The 23,530-nt window shown below is 40.7% G+C and overlaps 1 long non-coding RNA gene across 1 annotated transcript in view; it reads right to left on the bottom strand.

Moving 5' to 3' along the window:
* Positions 1-23,530, bottom strand: part of LOC133528362 (uncharacterized) — a 63,694-nt gene that overhangs the window by 16,420 nt on the left and 23,744 nt on the right. The gene's annotated exons all lie outside the window — the stretch shown is intronic.

Raw genomic sequence — 23,530 nt, 5'->3', positions numbered from 1 at the left:
TACCAAGGATGGCGGCATTTCCTCGTTGTATCGCAATACTGATACGTTGTGCGAGGAAGCCGCCAGCTCTTCGGTCACCAGTTACGTCATATTGCATATTGATTGAACTTCCTTTTAAATTACCATTTACGCTGTCATTTATCTCAAGCAAGAATGCACTAGCGTTTCGCAAAGTAATTTCCTAGGGTACCCTTTAAATTTTATCTTTATTATCCATAGTACAATGGAGCAACCCTTATTTACGGAGCAAACTGGCTTCAGGAAAGCTGTTATTGGGTGATAACTGAGCAGTACTTCGGTGGTGATTACTTCAATGGGGTCATCTCGTCAAGTTACGTTCCTATACGAGTAACTTAAGTGTTTTGATAAAAATTAATAGAAAAAAATATATATTGTTTTTTTTTGTTCTAGCAGAAAACATACTGATTTGGGCATTCTAATCTACAGCGTTGTATTCCTAATTTAGTAGCAAGTCTTGTTTTACTTTAGTGCTCCACGACCCAGATTTCATCCTGTATATATTATTATTATTATTATTTGTCTGTCTTACCATATCTCGGAACCATGGGGTCCCGGACCTTTGGGAGGCATGCGTGGGGCCGAAGCCAACAGCGCAGAGGCCCTTTAAGACAAATTAATCTAAAAGCAAGGGACAAGTACAAGTATAACGTACAATAGGCGGACTTAATGCCTTGAGGCATTCTCTACCAGTCAACCACTGGGCCAAACAGAAATTTGCTAAGGTGGGTGCAGTGTGAAATAAATATTCCAAAATTAAATACTAAGTCTAATACTACTAAGCCAGTATACAAACTAATAGGTAATATATATATAATACTTTTATAAACTACACAAATTATCATTATAAATACATATATTAATTAAGTATATACGTGTGGGAACATACATAAATACGTAATCTATAAGGAAAACTATCAAAAGGAGTGAACATTCATATAAGTGCATGCCCACTCTTGCAGCTCGCTTTCAACATGTACTAGTCTCATAAACTAATATAATTTTTAGGTCTTGTTTGAATATAGCACTAGAAGCGTACGAGTACTAATATTACGAAAAAAAAAATTGCGAAAAATTCGAATTCACAACGAGTGGAGATAAATATTTTTTTTTAAATCGACGCTAGTTGCCTATTCGCACATGTTATCGTACAGTATTTACAGTATATTTACATACCTTTAAATTTTCGACATAGTAACGTAACGTAATGTGCCAAATGTCGCACTAGTGCGGTAAAGTAGCACCATATGTAAGTACTGTAATTGTACATTGTGATGCAAGTGTGCTAAGTTGGTCACTACACACGAGGCGATATTGTGCGCAATAAGAAAGGCGATGTGTGTAATGACCAATGCATACGCGTTTCATACCACGTTTTTCAACACACTTGCGAGGAGAAAGAAAATCTTTCATACGAAATAACAAACAAAACAAAGAAAATAATAACTCTTTTTATAAGAAATTAAAGAAATGGCTTATTAATAATGCATTTTATGACATCCGAGAATTCTGTGACATTTAATTGAATTTTATTTTCCTTTAATTTTTATATCTATCTGTCTTTCCCATCACGGAACAATGGTGCTCCGGACCTTTGGGAGGTGTGCGCGGAGCCGAAGCCAACATGTAGAGTCCCTTTTGACACTTTAATGAAATGTAAGGGGTACACCTAGCGGATGTTGCCCTTGCCCGTGTCATGGGACGCACGCAGAGGCAGCACCCGCCAGGGTGCAAGGACTATTTGAGGGTTGATGGAATCTAAAATGAACTGGGCTATTGGGTGAAAGCGATGGACTAAATACTGGGCTATGGGATAAAAAACCGGAGGCCTGCCTAATAAAACGGTATTCAATTTTATTTCCGGCAGACGGTGACTCGCCCCCACAAGATGGGCCCCCACAAAAAGCGTCATCTAGGATGGCTCAAGGGCAACATCGGTTTGAGCGGCTCAGGGGTGTCGAGAGGTGTACGCCGCTTTCTACCCAGTGGCTGCGAGCAGCCACTGTGCCAACTCGCGTCTTATGCAATTTTTCACTTCCACCCCTGGAGCTTATAGCTCTAACGACTCCACTCTGGCCGGCCGGCTAAGGCAAGCCAGAGGCAGAGAATCCTGTCCCACCCACCCTCCTTGCGGCTAACAGAACTCCCCAGGAGCACTCGGGTACGTGAGGTCGCTACTCCCCAACAGTTCGCCACAAGCTGCCCTGCGTTGACTAATTGCACTGGTAAAACCAGCGGGCGATGGGGTCGTCACATCCCTACGCCTATTATTATATAGATATATATTATATCTATTATTATTATTCTTGTTAATAATCTGACATTGTATTATTAATACGAGTATGTATTTTTAATGATTTATTTTATTATTAATGATCGAAAATGTATTAAGTGTTAATCTTATCTTTATAAAGTGTTGACGTGTAATGTCTCATGCATTTACCAAATAAATATGAATGTATGAATGAATGTATTCATCAAATTTTAATTGTTAAATCGGTTAGTAAAAGTCTTGCATCTGTCCTACTGCCTGCCGCCGGCGGGCGGGGCGCCGACTCCCGCCAGTCCACGTTGTAAAAAGTACTCGGCCAATTTAAGAAGGTTCGGTTTCCATCCATATTATTAGCAATCAGTTACCTTCTTAACTCAGACGGATAATATAATAGAAAAACACGAGTGTTATAATATACTGAAAAAGCACGCGTGTTTAATATCTAGGATTATGTGACAAAAATCGGTGGCACAAAAACGCCGTTTTGAGCAAGTGTGTTGAAAATATACTTACCTATACATTACATGCATGATTATTTCCTCTCGGGTACATTATTTTCAAGTACCCATATTGGCGCTCAAAGGCGATACTCGTACGTCTCAGAAAGCGGTGAAGGTGAAGTGGGCTGGGCTGGTCACGTCTGTCGCTGGCAACGATGCAGAATAAGAGGTAGACAAGATGACTTGACCTTGAAACAAGGGCTAATAATCGATACACGATATGTCCATGAAGACGACTATAATATTGGAATTATTTGCAGTGCTGCAGAGCATACTACAGCGACTGTATAATGAAGCTTTATTTATTTATTTCCTTTATTGGAGAAACAGAGAAGTAAGTTCAATAGTCGTGCAGTAAGTTCAACCTACCTCCTAAAACGCTCTCACTAAAAACTATACATAATATAGATAAGGTAATGCTACAGTAAACTAAGCTAAACTTAACGCACTCTAACGACTAGATGGCAATGAAACAAATTACAGAAAGATTTGTTTTTGAAAATAATGTTAATTAATTGATAGGTCGGTGAAGACACTTGGACTTGGACTGACTTTTATTTGGTATGTATCGTTTAAGATATAAGATACCTATATGATGTATACAGGCAAGAGGGATTTTAACTTTTTTAACCATTCAACGGGACCCAATGTGCGAATCCAGTCACATGATTGGACGAGTACGGACGCTCAATAATCGCATCCCGCATCCTGTCACACAGCTGCGTCAGTTTATAACAAAAGGACGTAACCCACGGGAATTTCCTTACGATTGGTGTCATTTTGTTCAATGACTCAACTCGGTTACCGTTGACATGGATATTCGTAAAGTAATCTGGGAATATTTTTAGTAGCTATGTTGCTGTACTTATGTACATAATGAATGGAAGAAATATATTTCATAAATCATTTATAAGACTGTAGAGATTAATTCAATTTTAATTGAGAAATTTGTGACATTGCTATAATTCCTAAGTCTATATTCGGTATTGTACGTATATTTTTTAATTTAATTCCATTTCTTTTTTTTTTTATTGCAATTTATGGCTTCATTCGTCTTTCCAATTACTGTATTTTTTAAAGGGATAAATACATCTTAGAGGGCCACTTGCACCATCCCACTAACCCGGGGTTAACCGGCTGAAAGAAATCATTCAATGCGTGAGTATTAATTGAATAACACTGCTCTTAATATTTTTGTTATCACGTATCATATATTTAACTTACATACCTATTATGTATTAAAGAGTTGAAAATGAAGACATTAATTGCACAATGAACAAATATTTTGTTAATAGGGCCTAATTACCAGGATACTTGCAAAATATGAAAAGGTAAGAAGCCGCCTCGTGTACAGTTAGAGTTAATTTATTACTGAAATTAATACTTACGTTAAAGGCATAAAGTTCAATATTGCTCTATGAATTATGAAAACATGCCATCGGTTGCCCAAAGACAAGTAATTAATAACGACGATCTATTTCGATGCGAATTTGCATTTACAACACGTCCTGTAGTTAACGCCACCGTGTAGGTTAAAACCATATTTATTTTCATGGAGGTTTGACCTTTGGGTCGCCATCTTGTAAGTACTTTGAGTATTAAAAACTATGTACATTTTGGCACAGTTCTAGACAAATCCTACTAGCCCCATAGGTAATTCAATATTGTGTTATAGGTGTCCAACGACGATATATTTAATACATAGATCTACGCAAAAACATCCATAACTCGGGAACGTGATAAACGTACAATTGAATACCGTTAAACTTCCAGTACTACCGACTAGGACAGGAGGCCGATAATCCCAAGATCCTAAATCCTCACTTAGAGTCCATCGACTTTAGGCCAGAGCGTGGAGCGCCATCAAAAACACCAAATTGCTAGGAAAATAATAATATGCAAATCCAAAGTTGGTACAGAGAATATAGTTTTTTTTTTATATACTACGTCGGTAGCAAACAAGCATACGGCCTGCCTGATGGTATGCAGTCTTCGTAGCCTATGTACGGTTGCAACTCCAGAGGAGTTACATGCGCGTTACCGACCCTAACACTCCGCACCCTCTTTGAGTTCTGGAAACCTTACTCACCGGCAGGAACACAACACTATGAGTAATAGCTTAAACGGATTCTGATGACACCCCACTAAAACAATGATGAAAAACGCGCTGTACCTACAGGGAGAAGTGACATAAAGAAGCCAAGTTTGAAAGAGCCACTTCCATTATTCAGGTAGTTCCGGAACGAATTTTGTATAAATGAATACCTATTTGTGGGGGGCGAGAAATCAGTATTGTCATTTGAAAACATTATAGCTCCTACAAAACTCGTTCGAAAACCACGAAAATATTTGTTTATTTATTTAATCTTTATTGCACAAACCAAGAGAAATGTACGAATGACGGACAATACCAAAAGGCATTAATATTGCAAGTGGCTGTTTCAACCTGGCTCCTTCACTCCACCTCCCCCTTACACTTGCAGTTTTTATTATTTTCGTGTCTTTGTCACGCCTATAGGCTGATGGCACAAAGTTATTTAGTAAAATATGAAACAAGCCGACGGCAGTACTAAGTTTTAATAGCTACCGCCTGCGCTTTTAACGGCCAGACAAATACAAATAGAGTTGTTCCGAGGTACAGTCGGCGTTAAAATTCAGTTTTTCTCGTAAAGTATGAGAGCTGGCGCAACTCGCGAGTGCAGCGTATATTATGTGAAGCATAAATCCATTTTTTTCTCTGGGTTTGTTAAAACGTGAGAACTATGTGAATTTCCGCAGAGAAAAATTTTAAGTTATTAAAAATACGTGAAGAGGTTTATCATAAAATAATAAATGCGCCTGCACACGGGTGTTATGTTGAGAACGAAGTTTGTTGTAGTATTACATAAGTAATTAATATTGTGACAAAGCAATAATATGAGTAATAAAAATAAACGAATTATTATTATCTACAGTTCACAAAGCCATTTTTCATAATTGTGACCATATTCGTCACCATTGTTGCTTTCATTCTAGCGAAATAGGTAAGGTTTATTTGGGTAATTAAAACTACATCATTCAAATTGCCGGCTAATTCCGAAAATTACCCATAATTCCATCATATAACAACATTAGAGATGATGACTATAATGTTCAATTTTATAACGAATCTAGTGCATAGATAATGAGTAATTTATCATAATATATAAATAAAATTAAAATCATTAATAATAAAAATATTTAAATTTTAAGTTTTTTAACTTCAAAAATGATAATATGGAACAAAAAATAGCTTGTATAGCAAATAATACAAACGCAATATTTCACCTTCAGAATCGAAATTTTCTTGTTTCCCATTATTTACGACGGCTGATACCATTAATAAAAGCTTGTCATCTAGTTTATTTCAGACTGCGTAGTTAAATGGGATGTATATAACTTCTAGTGACGCCATACGCCATCGATATCCGACGAAGCGTCCGACACGTCATTTTCTATGACAGCTGATCGGTGATCACGTGGTACTTTCCATAGGAAGCACCGGCCCGGCCTCGTGAGCCCGTGAGGTCTAGCGTGAGTAATCCGTTGTTCGCCAATTCTCTGCAGATGCTCGTCTGAGAAATATGTCAATCTATAACGAAATACGATAACATTCGCAGTTACATCAAAGGTACGAGTACTTTACCTACAAAAATGTTCATACCTATTCATGTTATATATGTGTATGTATTCACATTATTAAAATTTAGCACTAACTGGCTTATTTATATTCATAATCAATTTATGTCACAAACTGATTACTATCATGAAAATATGATAAATAATACCTATTACGCATTATGACATGATTTAATTTGTGTGGTTAAATCTCTTATCTTTGCTCGTAATCATTAATAGTTGACACATTGAATTGAGTTAAACTACAATATAAAGAAACATGACAATTTAATTTAATATAACTTAACTTACCTGTTAATTCATAATTAAGTATGCATCAGATTTTATTAAGCACTTGGTTACATAATTATACCTCAGTCAACTATACCCAGTAAGACTTGTCTGTTTGTGTGTGCAAACCTCAACAATCGCGCCTAAGATAGGATCTCGCTTATATTTTCAACAAAGATCCTAAAAAGACTGGAAGATATCACTTTAACTAATTACATTAAACAACGATTTTCTTATTAAAAACTTCGTGAATTCAAGCCTTAATATATTTTTTATACTTTATAAATAGGTAAATAATTATTATAAGACATTTTTCATTTTTTTTATACTACATCGGTGGCAAACAAGCATACGGCCCGCCTGATGGTATACCTCCGTAGCCTATGTACGCCTGCAACTCCATACCCCCCCCCCCCCCCCCCCCCCCCCCCCCCCCCCCCCCCCCCGTTGAGCTCATCTCGTTGAGTTTTACACAGACCGACCTTAATTTTAACTAATTTAAAACAAAAAATCAAACCGAGCATATAAAATGTTTGTCTTGTAAACTGCGTCATAAATAAATTTAGTGTTTAAAGGGGCCCCTGAGTAACAGTCCGCCGTACGGTATCGGCCTGTCAGTTAGAACAAAAAGTTGACAGTTCAGAAAAACTGACAGGCCGATACCGTCCGGCGGACTGTTAATCAGTGGACCCCTTTAAATGTTCTTATATGTCTAAGTACGGTCACGTTTAAATATAGATACGGACGATAAGTGTCAAAAATATTTAATACATCTTAAGACATGGGCAATAAGGTGTGAATTTTTGGGACTTTGTTCGTATCGATATTTTCAGATGTGACTGTACAAAAGCACCAGCCGGGAGATAGACTACACGTCCTTCTTTAATTAACATGGTTAGAAAAGGACGTAGTCTATCTGGCCGCGAGATACTATCGCGCCAATCATGTGCTAGGCCTTCAGTAGATGAGGTGGACGAAGAGATGTAAACTAGGTCTTGATTACTTATCTGACTGACAATAATATCTAAACAATAGTCATTTCAGAAAGGTTCGTTAAACATAAAAATAATAAAACCAAGAACCCGAGTATTTTAATCATATTTTCATAAATATTTTTTTGATGCATTATGATTTGGAATGTATTTATTTATGAATGCAAAATGAGATCGACAAAATATTAGTGAGTAAAAATATTTATGTAACCTTTTTACAATGTTGTTGTGTCGTTATGTTTTACGAAAAGCCATTTAGAATACTCGGAATTCCAGATAAAAAGCGTACGGTACTCTTAGTAAAGTGAAACAACACAGTATCATAGGTACGGCAGGTATATGTACGAGTATTATATAATTAGCAGTCTTTGAATTCTCCGAATTTAACAATTTAAATAAATAGCACATCTAGTACTAAAACTATATCTTCGCTATAGCAAATATTAATAAGCCGCTTAAGGCGCTGTTGATTTATGTTCTTAGACGAGCCGTTTGCCATATATTTAACGACATACGAACGTACAAACAAACATGGTCTTTAGGGGGTGTCATCTCTCTAACATTGCGGGAAATGTATACTTATCGCGTATTTATTACGCATACTTATTCATGTTATTTAATGTACTAACGAGTTTCAGTAACTGTCATTAGTGGGAATATCTCTTTAAGTTTTTAAATATAAATTTTTTTAAATTTATGGTTGTATCAAGAAAATTACAGGACTTGCACGCTATATAAGTTTCTCTGAATTGAAATAAAAAAAATCTGTACCCTATGACCGAACGGGATGGTTTTATGAAACTTTCAGTAGGAGTAGCAGAGAAAGCGCTATTATTATTTGTCCTCGTCATAGTCTCAAGTCCAACGTAACGTAGACGTTTTTTGTTTCGTGGGTGGTTTTTAGTATGTTGTCAGGAAGGCTACATTGCGTTTTTAATTTCGTCGCATTGAGTATGTTCTGTCCCTCACGGGCGCATGCGTAGGTATGGCATCTATAGAAAATACCAACTCTATGCATCGACGAAACCTATAGGAAAAAATAATGGAATGACAAATGATACGAAAAGTCACGTAACTACTTCCATATATGTCTTAAGTTTCGATTGACGTTGCTATCTTGGCTAGGCCTCGGTTGTCATTATATTGTATTTACCGTAGCAGAAAAGTCTATTTACACACAAACAACTGAACTAAATTGATTTCGAAGTAAACAACTTTGGCTAGAACATTTTGAAAAACTATTCTCATTTCATACGTAAAACGAATACAAGGTTGAATTTAGTCCGGTTATCGGTCCCCAGAGGAATATTCAGATAGTTTTTTTTTGTTATAAACATGTTACGGATATGATCTGTCAGTCTTATAAGTGACAGTTCTAGTCGAAGAAGCTTTCTTGATTTTTGGTTGGTCCATAAAACATGGATATGAAACAATTGCTAAGGTCATTGTGGGGAATACCGGCTTATAAAATGTATTGCACGGGAGACTAACCCAGTGGCTTACGTGAGCGAATAAATGGCGGCCCAACAGCATTCGCGTTCACAACGTGATCGCCCACGTTGGACACTTCCATAGGTATCAAAGGATTGAATTCACCCGCGCCTCGCCGCGCCGCGCCGCGCTGCTTCGCGTAAGCCGACACCTAAGGCCAAGAACTCTCTCGTATTTGTAAGTGGAGTATATGTACAAACGCAAGAGCTAAAAGCGACGAAAGAACTTGTAGACGGCATTCCCTTATAGTCGGTCGTCCCCACATTGGCCACTGAATAGGCCTCCGGTATGATACAGAACCTCGGTGAGTTTTCCACGGTACCCCACACGCGCTCGTTCGTGACGTCTTCATCTCGGAGATTGAGGCCCGCGGCGCCTGCGCCGTGTTTACTTGTAAAATGCAACAGCTGTTCTCGTAGCTTAACGAATAGACTATTCGGTATGTCGTCGACGGAAAGTTCCCGAAATTGCGTCATATTAAAAAAATTCTGTAACTTCTCATATTTTTGTTATATATTCCGTTTCCCAAATGAAAGGTGTCATGATTTCCTATAACATATTCTTACTTTTTTGAAAGATTCCGCAACTTGCACATCAGTAGTCGGACTATGCCATTGTTGATTTGAGTATTCTATGTATTTGGATGGTTGCAAATGCCATCATCGCGAAGTGATGAGCTGATTTTGTTCCTCTTGCCTCTTTTCAAGTTTTAGGTAAGTAATTTAAACTAAAATAAACAAGTACCTATCATGAAAATGCAGACAAGTAAAATTACAAAAATTCACAATTACGCCACACCCAATCTTAATTGTGAAGATGATTGAGCGTATTACGCAGTTCATCCGTAATACCATGTTTTTACCCTGGTTAATGTTGTAAGTTAACCTTAAATACTTTCGAATCTTATGTATTAATGTTTGTTATGTTTTAGTTATTTTGATGATGACATTGACATATTAAATACATAGTAGTTATGTATTCTGTAGAACTAGTTTTAAGATTGTTAGCTTAACAGTATCTTGACGTGAAACATGTATTTAATACAATTTTTTTATTCTTTGACATTTGGAGAACCTTTACACCTACAAATCGTATTAATGTCATTATTATTGTGTATTATTATTTTTCTCAGACCGTGGGGACCTTATACATCTCCAAACTTAATGTATTAACCGTGGAGACTATACGTCTCTGTCATATTGTATAATATACTTATAGCAGCCCGCGGCGCTATATCTGCCGACGATAGCTCAATGGAGAAGGCACCGGGCTGTCGCCACCACTCCTACTGCCAAGACCGTGACCACGGCCCTCTACGTCGCCGCGTGAAGAGGAGCGAATACGATGCGCGAGGAGATAGCTAAATAAACTACTGTTTCGCACAAACTGACTTTTATTACACGCGATACAAAGGTATAAAAATACTCCTACAATCCCTACTACGCGATTGAACCGCTTCTGGTTCTCTTCCGGTTGGCTTCTTCTTGGTTTTCTTGAGGCTTCTTGTTGCTGGATCACTCGACGACTGACTACGATTTCTCTCCGTTCCTTCCTCGCTTATATACGAATTTCGTAGAAAAGGAACACCCTTACGATAAGGAGATAAGACGCGTTTCGATTCGTTCTGAATCAAGCCCTCTGATTGGTCGGTTACTTGATTCGGCTTTGTTCGGGTTAAATCGTGTTATCTCGTTATCGTTTACATCACTATAATTTTCACAAATATCTAATTATTGACTTGAATATTGCATAACACGCTAATTCGGTTACTAGGTCAGTGAAACAAAACAATAACACCTGTCCGACTCGCTTACTTCACGAATACAAAGCCTATTGTTCGCCCGCGCTCGGAACAATAGCCCGTTTCTCGACGGTTTACGGCATGCTATTATCTAATAGCTAGGATTACGATAATATGACCTATATTAGGGTGTTAAGCAATTCACGCTCTACGATTATACGTAACATTCATTTGTCTAATTAAAGTAATTACTGCGATAATAACCTAAATATGTGCGTCTCATAGTACAACTGAGCGTAATCGAATTCTGTACGGGAAATTGACTGACCAATCACGATCGAGATTTTCTGTCTCGCTGTTTCTTACCTTTCCTTGTCTTTATTTACGTGTGATTGGCTATAATTATGAACCAATGAATAAGTTTTCTTTATTTTCTTATTCCTTCGTCCATCTCGCTCTTCGAATAAGGAATTGGGATTTAGGGTTTGCGTGACCTAAATATCGAATAACACCTGATATAACGAACGATTACATAATTCTTATGTCTAATAACAATCTAATTATATATTTGCCCTACCTAACGGATAAAATCTTTATTTCGAATACAGCCTTAATCGTATTTCAACTTAACTAATCTTAGCGTCATCTAAGGTTTTTCAGTCGCGTCGCTAACATTTTGTCCCCGCAGTCGAAGACTCCTGTTGCATGGGTTGCGACGCGATGACCGCCAGTCTGCAGCTCGGCCTGCGTAGCGTCCCGTGCCTCGTCCTGACGTCTGCGGAGCGGACCCGTCCATCGGGGCCTGGATAGACGACCTCGACGACTCCTTTGGGCCATACACTGCGAGGTCCATTGGGTTCAGCGATGATGACCACGTCTCCCGGCTGGATCTGTCGTCCTCCCTCGTCGGACGATTTACGTGGTGCTAACAGTGGGAAGTACTCTTTCGTCCAGCGCCGCCAGAAGTGGTCTGCGAGCGCCTGTGCAGCCTTCCACTGCTTCTTGTCGTTTTCTTCGTAGACTCCGGTCATAGGTAGGTTTGCGTTGTGCAATAGTAGAAAGTGTGCCGGTGTAAGACTTTCCTCGGATTGCGGGTCGACGTTAACGTGTGTGAGAGGTCTTCTATTAACGATATTCTCGATCTCTGCTAATAGTGTTTCGAAGACTTCTGTTCGCGGTGCTCTTGTATGGAATGTGTACGCCATTGCCGTCTTCACGGTACGCACCATGCGTTCCCAAGCTCCGCCTGCAGAGGGATTACCAGGCGGGATGAACTTCCATTCCATCCGATGATGTAGACCGTAAGCACGTAGCTGTGGTAGCCACTGCTTATATGCTTCTCGTAGCTCCGTTGATGCCGCCTTGAAGCATGTCGCGTTGTCGCTGTACATCGTGTGTGGCCATCCTCGTCGCGCAGCGAATCGTCGTAGGGCGAGTAGCGCGCTGTCCGTCGACAAACTATGCACGCTCTCCAGATGGATGGCTCTGGTGACTAGGCATGTGTATAAACAGACCCAGCGTTTTTCTCTTCGCCGGCCTATTGTCACGTACATGGGGCCTAGATAGTCTTGCGCGGTGTAGGTAAACGGTCGTTGATAAGCCTGTAGTCGCTCGGGGGGTAGGTCTCCGAAGGGCTGCGCTCGCGGTGAAGCTCGACGTAGCTTGCAAAGTGCGCAGTCTCTCGCTACGGCTTTCACTATCGGTCGTAGATGCAAAATCCAATAATCTTGACGTAACTGATTTATCACGGCTTCGTTGTGTATGTGCGCTGATCGTTTGTGGGCTCTCTGAATCAGCAATCGAGTGAATGAGTCTCTGCCGTCCAGTATTATCGGATGTAGTGACGTGTAGAGTACTGGAGCGTTGCCCAATCTCGTTTTCATACGTAGCACGCCGTCGTCGCATAACTCTGGTGCTAGCGTATATAACTTCGATTTCCTGTCGATTTCGCGTCCGATGTGCAGAGTACGTATTTCGTCTGAAAAGCTTCTCCGTTGACTATTCTGTATCCACATATGCTCTGCTCGCTTAATGTGTTGCACTTGTAGCTGTAGTCTCCTATTCTTGGATTTCAGCTTATCGATGAAAAGTAGCACGTAGGCTGTCGAATTAATCAATCGATCGCAATTACTGAAGCGACGTATATCGGGTAATACGCTTGATGGCTCCATTTTCGATGTCGTAGTCGATAAAACGATTCCTGACTTGACTTTCAGCTTCCTTTCAGGGAGATCTTCGGTGCGGTTTACTGTAACATCTCGGCTCGGCCACTCCACCTCGGCTAGGTAGAGAAACTGCGGTCCTTTGTACCAATCATCCTGTATGTCGATCCTCCTTGTAGGCTTGCCTCGTGTAGCATGGTCTGCCGGATTAAGATCGGTCGGTACATATCTCCATGCTTGACGATTCGATTTCTCGGTGATCTCGGCTAATCGATGTGATACGAATGGCTTATAATTTCGTGCGTCGTCTTTAATCCATCCTAGTAGGACTCTTGAATCCGTCCAATAAATCACTTCGTCGATGTCGTATCGTTGCTCGTTGCAAATTGTTTCTGCTAACCGTACTCCGATGACTGCCGCCGTTAGCTCCAATTTCGGTACGGATAGCACCTTCAGTGGACAAACTCTGCTTTTGCCCGCTGCTAAACTTACTCGAACCTCTTGCTCTGAGTTTTCTATGCGCCAATATGCTGCAGCGCAATATGCTTCCGTTGACGCGTCGGTGAAAATATGCAGAGTATATTTCGTAGCAGCTCTCGGTGTCTCGTACTGTCGCGGTATGCGTAGCGTAGCTACATGTTTCAGTGCATTCAGCCACTGAAAAAAGTCTTCAGCTTCTTGGTATGGTAGCGGTGCGTCCCAATCCGTTCCTTTTGACCAAACTCGCTGAAATATTATCTTCGCGCTTATCACGAATTGAGCGATAAGTCCCATCGGGTCGTAAATTGACATTATCGCGCTGAGTAACTCTCGTTTCGTCGGTGGTCGCTCGTGATTCTTTACTGCGTCCGGTACGCGCAGCATCTTCGTATTGTATCCTAGAGTATCGGTGCTAGGATCCCAAGTCATTCCTAGAACGGTCTGTTGCTTCTCGCCTAGATGCGTCGGTTCTTGTGCGTGAAGCTCTGGCTCGATGCTCGCTAACAGTCGCTCGCTGTTGCTCGCGTAGCCTCGTAGGTGAAAGTTTCCCTCGGCGTGAGAGTCTCGTACCTGCGATGACACTCTCAGTAGCTCGTCTTCAGTCTTGTAGGACGCCACATAATCATCCATGTAATGATTATTGTGTATATCGTAGACCGCCTCTGGATACTTGTCCTCGTTGTCGGTTGCGTTACGATTGCGCACTGAATGCGCGAGAAACGGTGACGATACGTTTCCGAAACAAACTCTGTTTAGTTTGTAGACTTGCGGCTCCATGTCTCTTCTCGTACCTCGCCACAAGAATAGCTGGCTCTGCTGGTCTTCGGCTCGAATCTGGATTTGCAGAAACATCTCCTGTATATCTGCTACTACTGCGAAGCTCCATTCGCGAAACCTCAGTAGTATACCCAGCAGGCTTTTTAGCAGGTCTGGTCCCGCTAAAATATAGTCGTTCAGACTATTTCCTTGACTTTTCGCGGCACAATCGAATACGGCTCTTCCTTTGCCTTTATTCAAATTGAAAACACTAAAGTGCGGCAAAAACCAAGTCTTGTCGGTTTGCGGTGGTTCCATAATACGCTCGGCATATCCTTTTTTCAGCAACTTCTGAATCTGGGCTTCGTAGTCCTCCGCGAAGTCCTTGTCGCGACGCATTCTCGCTTCCAAACTATGTAATCTTGAACGCGCCATAGCGTAGCTCGGTGGTAGCTTCACGTCGTCTGACGCCCATAGCTGGCCAACCTCGTAGCGATTTCCAACTTTTCTCACGGTTTTATTAAATATGTCGATGGCTCGTTGATCGCTCGGACTCACGTTCTCCTTTTGCGTTACGCCTAACGCCTCGATCGACCAATGTTTCTTCACTTGCTCGTTGAGATCTTCATTCCCCATACGGCAGTGTAACACGGTTTGCTCGTTCGTACGAATGATGCGTGGCATTCTACCGAAAAACGCCCAACCTAGTGGTGTTTTCATAGCGCACGGCTCGTTCTCGCCGCCCTGCCTGATTTCCGTCGGTGTAATCAAGTGACTATAATCACCTCCGATTAACATCTGTGGTACGCCTGTTCCGACGTAGCATTCGTCGCCTAAGTCCGCCAGATGTTTATATTTGAGTAGTTGCTCCTTATTGAGCGACTGTGACCTGATTCCTAGGCCATCTACGGTCTTGACGGTAATCTCGTGTTCGGTACCTCCTTTCGCCGGTGTCACGGTGGCCTTAACAGTCTGTGTTATCGACGTGTGCTTGAGATTCCTTATTCCTCGAATACATAACGGCTCGTCTTGACCCACTGCACCTATCTCATCAGCAACGTCTTGATCGATCATCGACAATGTCGATCCGTCGTCGATAAAAGCGAAAATATGCGCTGTTCCTTGCGGGCCTGTTACCGTTACAGGCAACACTTTCAACAACACGTTGTAGTTCGGGGTCGATGACACGTAGACTCGTGGGTCGTTGTCCTCTCGTTGCGTAACTTGCGTAGATTGCGTCTCTTGTGCCGCCGTCGGCTCGATCGATGCCGTAGTAACTCGCGCTACGGCCGCTCGTTGCGTAGCATGAGTCATCGCCATCGCGGTATTATCACGGGGCTCCTGCGTCGTCTCCGCGTGGAGCAGACGATGATGCACGTGCGGACAGCCTGCCACACCGCACCCTTTCGCCTTGCACTGTATTTTGAGGTGCTTCGCGTCCATGCACCTATAGCATATTCGGTTGAGTTTTGCCCACTCCCATCTTGCGCCTATGCTTTGTGCGGCTAGCTTGCGACATTCCGGCGTTGAATGATTGCCGCCGCAATACAGGCACGTCGACTTCGATGTACTGGCTTGACGCGTCGCATACGTCACCTTCTGTGCTGTGGCGTATCGACCTCCGGGTGTGGTAGCGGGAATCGGATAACGCGGCGCGGATGTATTCGTATGAGTGCCGGTCGCGCGCGCGTTCGGTGCTGCTGACGGTACCTGCGCACGCCTCGGGGCTGCGCGGGCATGACAAAACGCCATTTCTTGTTCACTTTCCTCCATCAGAAAGTCAGCAAGTTGCAGGATCTCGGGTTCGTCGGTATCACGATGATTGCGTGCGTAGTCGCACCACCTGCTTCGAATATGGGGCGATAACCGGTCCGTTACTTCGCGAATCAGCAACGGGTTGTCGGCGTAGTGTCTCCGATCTATATCCATAATAGTGGACACTATGTTCATAATTTTGATTGCGAAGCTGTTGAGATCGTTCGCTGTAGGTCCCAACGCTGGCAGCTTGCGCAAATCTTCGATTGCTCTGTCTAGCAATACTTCGCTCCGACCAAACTGCTTTTTCAGTATTCGTATAATCATATCTGGACGAGTTGCGGTCGATAGGACGTGTGACACACATGTCTTCGCGTCCCCGCGTAGCGCCATACGCAGTCTAGCGACGTTCTCGTAGTCGGTAAACTTATATCTTCTCGATGTCTCGGTGTACGTGTTGTAGAAACTTCGCCACTCACTCACATCTCCGTAGAAGTGAGGTAGTTCGAAGATATCCTTCGGTGCCGGTCGAGCCGCCATTTGCATCTTCTCGAATAACTGCAACATAGACTCCGCTACGGTTCCTTCTTGAGTGAGCTGTGTACGCTCCGTGTGCGGCGTACGGGGCTCGATCGGTGGCGATAACGATCGCCGACGGTCCTCGCGGCTCGGTGAGCGACGTCGAATATGCCTCTCTTCCCGCGTGGAGCGCCTTGGAGTCTCGTAATCCGGTGGGGGCTCGTTGGCTAACCTCTTCTTGGACTTGACGGGCTCGGTTAGCGTCTTGTCCTGCGATTCGTCGATCCATGTCAGGATGCGCTGGTGTTGCGGTCCGGTTTCGCTCCTATCGGATGCCGCGTCGGATTCACTGGCTTCTGCACGAATTTGCAGCTTCTGGGCTTCCAACCTCTTCTTCACTAACTCGGCTTCTAACTGCAGCTCCTTCTTCTGAATCTCCGCTAGCCGCTCGCTCGCCTCCAGCTCGGCTTGCGAGAGTCTGGCCTCGATGACGGTACTCGCTTGTGAGCACACGGACTGCGCACGGGTGTGCACGTGCGGAGTGCTCGCCTCCTTTAGAGTATCCTTCGGTCGTTGCGATGTGGTAACGTCTTTAACCACTGTCTTCGGATGACGTAACGGGATCGGTGTAGGTCTCGCAAGACGTCGCAGGCGTTTGTTCAGGTCCCTCCGCCATAGCAACATCGTATCTTGCGAGGGAGACCTCGGTGGCCTCTGGTAGACGTCGTCGATCGATAATGTAGCCGCTGCGCCTAACGGTTCCGCACTAGCAGCTCGATGGGTGACCGCTGCCGCGTCGGCCGACTCGCCAGGGGGGAGGGGAGGGCGCTCCGCATCGGCGTCCTCTGTCCTCTCAGCGTGTTCGCGGGCAACCTCACGATGTTGGGCCGCCGCCGCGCCTTCGTCTAGGAAACGCTGCCTGTCTTCGTCGCTCTGTACCGACGTAGCCTTCTTGGTCCGAATTATCGGCATCTTGACGATGTGAAACGATGGGGTTCTTCACGCAGAGTAGAAGCTGATCTCGACGGTCTTGATGGGCTGACAGTTAATCCGGTGCTCGAAGGACCAGGAAAATATAGCAGCCCGCGGCGCTATATCTGCCGACGATAGCTCAATGGAGAAGGCACCGGGCTGTCGCCACCACTCCTACTGCCAAGACCGTGACCACGGCCCTCTACGTCGCCGCGTGAAGAGGAGCGAATACGATGCGCGAGGAGATAGCTAAATAAACTACTGTTTCGCACAAACTGACTTTTATTACACGCGATACAAAGGTATAAAAATACTCCTACAATCCCTACTACGCGATTGAACCGCTTCTGGTTCTCTTCCGGTTGGCTTCTTCTTGGTTTTCTTGAGGCTTCTTGTTGCTGGATCACTCGACGACTGACTACGATTTCTCTCCGTTCCTTCCTCGCTTATATACGAATTTCGTAGAAAAGGAACACCCTTACGATAAGGAGATAAGACGCGTTTCGATTCGTTCTGAATCAAGCCCTCTGATTGGTCGGTTACTTGATTCGGCTTTGTTCGGGTTAAATCGTGTTATCTCGTTATCGTTTACATCACTATAATTTTCACAAATATCTAATTATTGACTTGAATATTGCATAACACGCTAATTCGGTTACTAGGTCAGTGAAACAAAACAATAACACCTGTCCGACTCGCTTACTTCACGAATACAAAGCCTATTGTTCGCCCGCGCTCGGAACAATAGCCCGTTTCTCGACGGTTTACGGCATGCTATTATCTAATAGCTAGGATTACGATAATATGACCTATATTAGGGTGTTAAGCAATTCACGCTCTACGATTATACGTAACATTCATTTGTCTAATTAAAGTAATTACTGCGATAATAACCTAAATATGTGCGTCTCATAGTACAACTGAGCGTAATCGAATTCTGTACGGGAAATTGACTGACCAATCACGATCGAGATTTTCTGTCTCGCTGTTTCTTACCTTTCCTTGTCTTTATTTACGTGTGATTGGCTATAATTATGAACCAATGAATAAGTTTTCTTTATTTTCTTATTCCTTCGTCCATCTCGCTCTTCGAATAAGGAATTGGGATTTAGGGTTTGCGTGACCTAAATATCGAATAACACCTGATATAACGAACGATTACATAATTCTTATGTCTAATAACAATCTAATTATATATTTGCCCTACCTAACGGATAAAATCTTTATTTCGAATACAGCCTTAATCGTATTTCAACTTAACTAATCTTAGCGTCATCTAAGGTTTTTCAGTCGCGTCGCTAACAATACTTGACTTGGTACATACTAGTTATGTACAGAATGTAGCATTAGTTTATGAGACTGCTAGTTTAACAGTCCAGACGCGGTTTATTTATTTAGTATAAATTTTATTTTGACACTTGGAGAGACTTTACACCTCCAAATTTTATTAGTATTAGTACTCTGACATTGGGGACCTTTTACATCTCCAGATTTAATGTGTTTTTAACCATAGAGACTATACATCTCTATTGTATTGTAGTAATTATTTATTTTAAGATTATTATAATGTAATGTTTACCCAGGTATTGGCTGTTGTATTTATAAATGTTGTTAAGTATTTTTCATGTCACTATATGATGTTACTATAAATGTTGTATTGACTTGTAAAAGAGCCCTTGAGGCCTACTTGCAGAATAAATTTTTGAATTTTGAATTTTGAATCTTAAATACCCACAAACCTAAAGCTTAAGCTTTCAAAACTCGGGTCAAACGAGAATATGTGTTTTTATGCGAATGTCAAATTTTACAGCTCCAAACCAAACGGTCCAACTTTCAGAAGCTTTAAGCTTGAGGCTTAGGCTCGACTCGAACTCATTAACTTGAGGTTTTATTTTAAGGCTTTAAGATTTGAGGCTTCAATTCGCGGCAGTCGCGACTCGAGTCTTATAGTTGGCACCTCGAAGCTCAATTTCACAGTACTAACTTTAGTCCCTAACCTGATTCTGGTACCTGGAACGAGGCGATGCACTCGGAATCCAATCAGAATAATATCGTGGAACTATTTTTTCTCGACGTAATGCCGTATCACAATATGCAACTAAAATAACTAAAGCTTTTTTGTATTTAATATTGTAACGCACGTAATTCGTGTTATTATAAAGTTGTTCAAATAAATACTGGGCTTTTTCGACTCCTTATTGATGGATTACCGTATGAAATGCTTTGTATCTGAAATTTTAATCGTTAGGTATTTCATGTTAAAAACATGAATAATGAATGTTTTATTAAGATCACTGTCCTTGGTAATTACATATTTCAGAGGTAATAAACCTTAGGCATAAACATAAAATCCTATTAATATTTACGCAATTTTCAAGCTGTCACAACGAGAATGCACCATTTTAATGAGAGCTCTAAATTAACACAATTTTCGCCGTCCGTCGTAAACATTACGAGTTTCTAAGAAAAGCCAGGGGTAAAATTAGATTGGTCTCGTGAATCGTATGCCTGAATTCATCAAGAAAGACATAAACCCATAAGTCTCTTTCTCGAAGAAGCAACCACGTGGAATGCAATTTATAAGAGACGAGTTTGTCACAAAATCTAGTGGCCGATCTCTGAAGCGAGAGATACAAATAGAAATAACAGGGGTGTATCATTGAAAACTGTTTAGAAAATATCGGGTGTCCACTCACTTCTGTGAAGACGTTTGATAGAAATTGATATGAAATACTATTTCCAGTTTCGATAGACAATGAATTTGATGTTTATTCTTGATAATTATTTACAACATAATATTATATTGTATTGTACTTAAAATAAATAAATAAAGCTAACTAAAAATAAAATGTTAATATATTACATTATTATATATTGATGCAGAAAAAAATTAAAGACAAATACCCCACAAACTAGCCCCGTCAAAATTTTACTTTTGAGCCCCGAACTGTTCTCTACCTGACCCTATTTTATGTTATAACTTATAAGTCCCGCTTGAATAAACTCGATATGTTTTAAATGTTTTAATCTCATCACTTTTATGACTCTTATTTTATATTAAATTTTTTAAGAGAAATATAAAGCTTTGAATTTGTATTAGCCCTGAGCACTATTCTACTTGTAAAGCTGGCTGTTGTATCTTGAGTGCCTGGAAACTTTAAAACAGGTGTGGAGCCAAGGAAGCTGCACACAGTTTCATTAGAAAATTACTTAAAATAAAAACATTAAACTTGAAACTATTTAAAAAAATAAGTACAAGTTATAGCATATTACTTAGCATAATTTAGATATATAGATATCGTTAGCTAAGGTAAATAAGAGTTGATTAGGTACTTTGTTTTTTTTTTTTACTTTTAACGTACTACACTACCTAACGTGCGTGATTTAAAACTGTTAATTTAACACCTTATACATATTTAAAATAAGCACAATTAAATTAAAACTGTCCATGAACTAAATGAGTAGGTATATGCTTTTTAACCACACTAGCTCGGAAAGACTCTTCATTATATTCCAAAAATTCACGAGAAAGCTGCATTTTATTCACAAGTGTAGCAATCTTCAGTAATTTTGAGTCGTTTCCTCATTTTGGCTGGTAGAATTGACTTTTAAATGATGAATTTGAATGATAACTATTTAATAGAATCTATTTGAATTTGATTTGTAATGTTTTACAGTTCGTATTTTACTCGCGTAGGTGTGGTGAAAACTATTATTGTGTTTCAATCGGTAGCAAACTTTGTTTAACTCTCTTCCCTACAAACCGTCGCAACGCTCATAACTCCACTCTTCAAATCACAAAAAAATATCTTTTTGCATTTTTTGATGTAGAAAGTATAGGATTAAAGTATAGTTAACAACAACTTGCTCCCTTGTGAAACAAATAAATATTGTAATGTAATAATGAAGAAATGATCAATTGACGCAGCGAGTACGAAGCCCGAGCGAAGAGTCTCTGTTGCAGTTTGGACAAAAAGCTTTCCTATGTTTGTCCGGCTATTCTCCTCGACAGGTCACATTTCTCAACCAAATAGTTGCAAAATCGCGTTGAAGCTTTACTCAAGCAAGAGATTGGATAACTTAGTCCCCGGTAAATACAGGGCATCTGTAACAATGCTTTATTTAGCTTAAATTTCATAACAATATATATGGCTCAAAAACAATATTCGACCTAATTTCCGGCAATGTTTTATTAGCTCTATATTAAATCGTTAATCTCCTTAATAATCCCCCGTTGATTGAGAAGTTGACAATTATTTTTAGTCGCATAGCGTTTACGACTTCTGTCACCTCCTTTGTGAGGACATAGAGCGGTACGGTGCATTGCTACTGGATTCCCTTTGATATAGTTTATTTTTAGGTTATTCATGACGCACTGTTAAAACTTAGAACAGCGTGGTTATTCAAGTTCATGCGTGGCTAACTTTGTAGACTTTACACGCAATTGAGATTGAAATATTGCAAAGTAAAGTGCTTACTAGGTACTCTTTAATTTTCTTCTTCTCTAATCTTCTGTTAAAATGGAAAACCTTTGGTGACTTCTATGTTGCCAAAGGTCTATTCTACTAAAGGAGCCGCTACACCTCCTTTATTTTTGGTGCGTACTCGCAATGTTTTTGAAGCTTTAATTTCTTTCGGTTATGGTACCTATAATAATTTTCGTCTTTATTAATATATTAAAGTGATCCTTACCTTTTTTTATAGCGAATGTCTAATTACAAATGCTACCAGAATTAGTCTCGTACTTCAGTCCCAAATCAAACTGTATTTATATTTTATACCATTTTTAATGCTTCTTGGCAAACGTGCTCAGAGTGGATCACGTATGAGATGGTCGAACGCTATGAAAGGTCAGCTGGTGGCAGTCTGCGCCATGCAGTCCACGATGGCTTATGACCGCACAAAATGAAGCCAAATTACAGTCTGTGAGAGAATGAGAAAGAAGAAGAAGAAAATAAAAGTTATAGAGGTCTAACTCAATTTGTATTTGCGTAAGTACGTGAGGACTTTTAATGGTAAAGAATTAGCTGGTTCTGATTATTCTGTATCTTGAAGTCGGATAAGTTGCCAGGTGTCTGCTTGCTTTTACATCTATATTTAGTTGTGATGGCGCTTGATTAATGGCTTTATTGTTATATTTGTTAAATGTTGTCACTTTTAAATTACTACTAAAGTTTAAGAATACACATAAATTTAATATCGTAAAGTCTGTAATAGTATTATTTACCCAAAAATAACAGGGACTGTGTGTAGAAAAAGATTCACACCTCACTTTTCTGGGTTGAATATTATTTATATTATTTTGGTTGAATATATATTACATTTACATATAATTTTAATTTAACTAGTTTATTCACTCCCCAATCAACCCGATCATCTTTTTGCGGAGTATAATAATGACAGCAAAATTAAGTTCGAATTGCTTCCTGGTAATATCTTTATACAGTGTCCAGTGTTACAGTCATCCCGATTGTCCCTTATTGTTGGTTTTTGTAAGAAAATATTGAGCTTTTTAATAGAATTGTGCTCTTTAGCATCACTGTAAGCCATAATGAAAGATCAAATTTAGCGATACCATTGAAAACTGCATTGCTGGATCCAATCCAGTTCCATCCAGTATTGGTACATACTCATCAAAGATAAGACATATCGATGTAAATTATACTGATTTCTGAGGTTGACTATGCATACAATTAACATGGCAACATTAATGCACAAACAGCTCATTTATCGCTGCTGCTAACCGCGTTATCGGTTCGCATTCGAAATGGACTGGCAACACTGAGGCATCATTCTTATCGCAAACCAAGCACAGGCGAGACGGTGAATCAGCCAAAGCTCCAAAGTGGGTTCTTCGATTATACAAAGTCACCGCGGAAGAGTATATGAGACTCATCGTGAACGTGTATTGAGGTCCTTCGTATACCTCATCATAATATCAGCCT

Source organism: Cydia pomonella, chromosome 19 (assembly GCF_033807575.1).
Source record: "Cydia pomonella isolate Wapato2018A chromosome 19, ilCydPomo1, whole genome shotgun sequence".
Classification (NCBI taxonomy): Eukaryota; Metazoa; Arthropoda; class Insecta; order Lepidoptera; family Tortricidae; genus Cydia; species Cydia pomonella.
The sequence above is the reverse complement of the archived record's forward strand: the minus strand, read 5'-3'. Positions and strand labels throughout refer to the sequence as shown.